The sequence below is a fragment of the Chrysochloris asiatica genome, unplaced genomic scaffold, assembly GCF_000296735.1.
Source record: "Chrysochloris asiatica unplaced genomic scaffold, ChrAsi1.0 scaffold00469, whole genome shotgun sequence".
In the NCBI taxonomy this organism is placed as follows: domain Eukaryota; kingdom Metazoa; phylum Chordata; class Mammalia; order Afrosoricida; family Chrysochloridae; genus Chrysochloris; species Chrysochloris asiatica.
The window spans coordinates 446,060-452,185 of NW_006408987.1; the positions used below are offsets into that span (position 1 = coordinate 446,060).

General features: G+C 37.4%; 1 protein-coding gene across 1 annotated transcript in view; it reads right to left on the minus strand.

Moving 5' to 3' along the window:
• Positions 1-6,126, minus strand: part of LOC102820122 (cytochrome c oxidase assembly protein COX16 homolog, mitochondrial-like) — a 228,558-nt gene that overhangs the window by 170,194 nt on the left and 52,238 nt on the right. The window lies entirely within an intron of this gene.

Sequence of the window (6,126 nt, forward strand, 5' to 3'; positions counted from 1 at the left end):
TAGATGTTTTATAGCAAGGAGGGGAGTGATTAACTTTTCAGTCTAGGAGCGGAGGTCCCTAGGACCATCAAGGGAGAAGAGCGGAGGGCGGGACCCTACCCAGAGAAGCAGTGATGCCTGAAATGGAGAAAGAGATGATGACATGGAGAGATGGAGCGGCTGGAGACTTTAGATCCAGAGAGGCAGAGCGACTGTGTGCTGAAGACCTGGGGGTTATGCGGGGAAGGATTGCAGGGTATATCCTTTGGTTGGTTGATGATGTATGGAGGGGATAGTAACCATGGCAATGAGATGACATACGATAGAATGAATATAAAATTAATGTTCTCCCATGTAAATTATCACATAATTCACAATAAAACATTTAAGGAAAAAAAGAAGAAGAAAGTGAGGCAGCACTCATCTATGTCAAGAAATTTGAAGACAACAACCTGGCCAACTGACTGGAAGGGATCTGTATTTGTGCCCATTCCAAGAAGAGGTGACCCAAAGGAACACAAAACTCATCAGGCGATATCATTCATATTGAAGCAAGCAAATTTCCCTAAAGATAATTCAAAAACAGCTGCAACCATACATTGACAGAAAACTTCCACAGGTTTAAGCCAAATTTAGAAGACAACATGGAATGAGGGATATCACTGTTGACATCAAATGGATCTCGACTAAAGCAGAGAACACCAGAACGATGTTTATCTGTACTTTACTATCTATGCAAAGGCCTTCTATTGTGCGGATCATGACAAACTATGGACACTATTGCAGAGATTGAGTATTCTGGAACACTTAATTGTGTTCATGAGGAACCTGTACATAGAACAAGAGAGAGTTGTTCAAACAGAACAAGGGAACAATGAATGGTTTAAAGTTAGGAAAGGTGTGCATCAGGGTTTTTTGTTTGTTTTGTTTTACAAAGCAAACTACACATATATTTGGGAGGGTGCTTTTTTCTTACTATCAAATAGTTACATTTCAGCAGATTGACTGAGAGTGGGTTTTTAGCTCCTTTTTTTTTTTTTTTTTTTCACTCTGGCATATATAATAATTTACACCACCAAAGGGCACATTCTACAAGTCTGCCTAGGTTTGTTTTCTTTCACTATGCATATTCAAACTGTATGCTGAGCAAATAATCTGAGAAACTGGATTATATAAAGAAAAATGTGTCCTCAAGATAGGAGGAAGACTCATTAACAATCTGTGATACAACCTTGCTTCCTGTAAGAGAAGAGGACTTAAAATACTTATTGATGAAGATCAAAGACCACAGCCTTTGATATGGGTTGCACCTCAATGTAAAGAAGACAAAACTCCTCCCCACTGGATCAGTAAATAACATCATGATAAATAGAGAAAAATTTGAAGTTGTCAAATTCTTCATTTTGCTCAGATCAACCATTAACTCTCATGGAAACAGCAGTTAATACATCAAAGGACATATTGCATCAGGCAAATCTCCTGTACAAGACCTGTTTAAAATGTTGAAGAGCAAAGATACCAGTTTGAGGACTAAGGTGTGTCTGACCCAAGCCATGATATTTTCAATAACCTTGAGGTGGACAGAGAATAAGGAAGACTGTAGAAGAATTGATGCATTTGAGTTAAGGTGTTGGAGCAGAATATTAAAAGTACCATGGATTGCCAAAAGAACAAACCAATCTGTGTTGGAAGAAGTACAGTCAGAGTGCTCCTTGGAAGCCAGGATGGCTAGACTTAGTCTTTTTTTTTGCCATTGAAGAAGGACATATTGTCTGGAGGGACCAGTCCTTGGAGAAGAATATCATGTTTGATAAAATGGAGTGTCGGAGAAAAAGAGGAAGACTCCAATGAGATGGATTAGCACAATGACAGCAGTGATGGGCACAAATGTAGCAATGATTTTGAGGCTGGTCCAGGACCAGCAGTATTTCGTTCTGTTGTGCATAGTGTTGCTATGAGTTGGTACCTACTCCGTGGCAGCTAACAACAATAGCTTTTATAATTTTGACTGCTGCTTCCATGAGTGTTGATTTTGTATGCAAGTAAAATGAAGTCTTTGACAACTTCAGTCTTTTCTTCATTTATCATGATGTTATTTATTGATCCAGTTGTTAGAATTTTTATGTTATTTATATTGAGGTGTTTGAATTTCTATTGGCTTTCTGATGATATATGATTGCAGCCATTTTTCAGTTATTTTCAATAATATTTCAACAAATTTTACTTGCATATGATGTTAATTATATTGTTTGAAGATTTTCACATTCCATTGGATCATCTCTCTTTGGTAAAGGCACAACTATGAATGTCTTCCATTTGGTTGGCCAGGTAGCTGTCTTCTAAATTTCTAGGCATATATGAATGAGTACCTCCAGTGCAGCATTAGTTTGTTGAAACATTTCAATTTATATTCTGTCAATTCATGAAGCCTTGATTTTCACTAATGCCTTCAAGATAGCATGGACTTCTTCCTTCAGTACCAATGGTTCTTGATCATATGTTACCTCTTGAAATAGTTGAACATTGACCACTTCTTTTTGGTTACAGTGACTCTGTATATTTTGTCTATCTTATTTTGATCCTTTCTGCATCACTGAATATTTTGCTCATTGTTGTTCTTGTTGTTAAGTGCCGTCAAGTCGATTCTGACCCATAGTGACCCTATATAGGGTTACTGAGATGCAGCTGGTGAGCTTAAACTGCCGACCTTGCAGTTCAAATGGCTTTGCAGTCTGGCACATTAACCCACAGTGCCACACCAGGACTCCCATTTTGCTCATGGGATCCTTCAATATTTCAGATCAAGTATTGTTTTCTTTCCTATAACTCTTTCAGCTTGAGAAATGCTGAGTATGTCTTTCCTTTAATTTTCTACCTGCAGGTCTTTGCACATTTAATATAATACTTGATTCTGTCTTCTTGAGCTGCCCTTTGAAGATTTCTGTTCAACTTTTTTATTTCCTCCATTTACTTTAGATCTCCATGCTGGAGAGCAAGTTTCAGAATCTCTTCTGAATTCCATTTTGGTCTTTTCTTTTTCTTGTCTTTTTAATGACCTCTTGCTTTCTTCCTGTATGATTTTCTTTATGTCAACCCACAGTTCTTCTGGTCTTTAGTCATTAGTGTCTAATTAATGCATTAAACCTGCATTTGAGATCATCTTATAAATTCAGGTGAGGTATGTCCAAGGTCATATTTTGGCTTTCATGGACTTGTTTTGATTTTCTTCAGCTTCAGCCTGACCCTGCATATGAGCAATTGGTAGTCTGTTCCACAATCTGCCCCTGGCCTTGTTTTGACTGATGATATTTATGACTTTCAGGCAAGGTCCATATGTGTGATTGCTTTTCATATTGTTTTAAAAAGGTGTTTGTAATGAATAAATCATTGATTTTTCAAAATTGTATCACGTGATCTCAAGCATAATTTCTATCACCAAGGTCATATTTGCCAACTGATCTTTCCTGTTTGTTTCAAACCTTTCCATTCCAATCACCAGTAATTATTAGTACATCTTGATTACATGTTTGATCAGTTTCAGACTGAAGAAGTTGGTAGAATTCTTCAATTTCATCTATACTGGTTTTAGTGGTTGGTGTGTAAATTTCAACTATCATGGTATTAACTGCTCTTCCTTATAGTTGTATGGATATTATTCTATCACAGATAGCATTGTACTTCAACATAAACCTTGAAATATTTTTTGATGATGAATGCTAAGCCACTCCTCTTTAATTTGCCATTCCCAATATAGTATACAATTGTCTGATTCAAAGTGGCCCATACCAACCCATCTCAACTTACTAATTCCTAGAATATCAATATTTCTAAATTCCATTTCATTTTTGACAACTTCCAATTTTCCATGATTCATATTTGGTACATTCCATGTTGACTATTAATGGATGGTTGCAGCTGTTTCTTCTCATTTTTGCAATGTGCCCCATCAGCAAGTGAAGGCCCTGAAAGCTTTACTCCATCTGTGTCATCAAGGTCAACTGTTCATTGAGGAGGCAGCTCTTCCCCAGTCATATTTTGAGTGCCTTCAAACTTGAAGGACTCATTTTCAAGCACTATATCTGACAGTATTCTAATGCTATTTATAATGTTTTCATCTTCTGGCACTATATCTGACAATGTTCAGCTGCTATTCATAAGGTTTTCAGTGGCTGAACATTCAGCAGTATTGGCCTCTTCTACTTCTTACTCTGTAAGCTCCGCTGAAATCTGTCCACCATAGTTGTATCCTGCTGGTATTTAAAATACAGAGCATATAGCTTCCAGCATCAAGGCACCACAGTACAACAAAATGACAGACAAGTCATGGTGGTTTGTTAATATATTCTCCTTAAATGTTATTCCTTTTTATTTTTTGTATTGACTATTTTAGTTGTTTAGGTATGCGTTTAACTCATCTTTGTGCAGAGATGCAACTATGTGTTGCCATAGAATTTATTGTGAAAAAGGAAAATTTTCTATATAACATTGCTTCTCACCTTATTCACTTCCCTTTAATATTGCAAAACTCATGCAATATCCATGTTTGTTTAATTACTTCCCTATTTTCCCTCATATCAGAAGCCAAGAGCACTTTCCTGAAACTCCAGACCCTTCCCTACCTTTTCACTACATTAAACATCACCTTCCTGTGTCCTAGTCCATGAAAGCACTTCACCCAGTAATTTTAACAATGGGTTAAATCACATGCATATATTCTAGGTAATGCTATAGCCAATAATATCTTACCTGTTTCTGAAAAGGTGGTTAAGAAGCTAATGCATGAGTTGAAGGGAAAGTAGATGGCAGTTTGGAATAAGATTCCCAAAGTGAGCATCTATTAATAGTGGGAAACAGAATAAAATTCTTACAAAAAACAGATTATAGAATAGGCCCATTGTCTACCATATAACCAGGGTAATTTGATGTGACTGGAGATAACCATTGTTCTTGTTGGGTTCCAATAAGTTAATTCTGATCCACAGCAACACTTTGTGACTGAATGGAACTGTTGTTGTTAGGTACTGACAAGTTGGTTCTAACTCATAGTGACCATATGTGCAACAGAACAAATATTGCTTCGTCCTGTTTCATCCTCACAATCATTCCTATGACTGAATCCATTTTACAGGCATTGTATCATTGTTGAGGGTCTTCCTCTTTTTTTGTTGACCTTGTACTTTACAAAACATGATGTCCCTCCTGATAACATGCTCATAGTATGTGAGACTGCCCCATAGAAGATACATGAGAACAGATCAACAGCCTTTGTTTTAGTTAATAGTTACTGTCCATACTCTTTTGTATAGAATGGTTCCTAGCTAACTGTAGGCCTCATGTGCAAAGTTTGAAATGCTTTCTTACTGTGGTTAATTATAGATGAAGGTTGTGATAGGGAAGACTGATTCCTATAAATTTCTTGGAGGCCTGGCCTACATATTGCCAAATTCCAGGAGAGTGAGCTAATTTCTTGTGGACAAGCTATTCAAGTTTGTTAGAAGACTTTTGTACGTGGATTTTATACCATCTGATTTAATTTGTTGTTCCTTCCTTGTTCTTGGCTAGCTCTAAATTATTTAGATTACCTTTTATTATAAATTATGTTTGCCCAACCTTCCAAACTATGTATTAGAATTCTAACCATTATACATTTTTTTTTTTTTTTGGAAGGTGGATAGAGGTGGGACACAACTGAATATTTATTTATTTTAAATAAATGTTTTATTGTGTATTGCGTGATAGTTTACATGGGGGAAAATTAGTTTTACATTTGTTCTATCATACATCGTTTCATTGCCATAGTTACCATCCCGTCCATGCATCATCACCCAACAAAAGTCTGTCGTCGTCTCCCCCCACCCCCCTATTGTCCTCAGCACACAGCCCCTTTCCCTCTCTGGGTCTTAAGTCCCTAGCCACTGCCACTCCATCTCTTCACGTCATCTTCTCTGTCTCCATATCAGGCCTCACTGCTTCTCTGGGTGGGGTCTGCTCTCCACTCTTCTCCATTGATGGTCCCAGGGCCCTCCGCTCCTAGACTGAAAGGTTAATCACTCCCCTCCTTGCTATAAAATGTCCACCTTTACATTTCCAGTCCTCCCAATCAGTCCTGATAACAATTATTCACTATTGCATCACAAGAGGCCCATC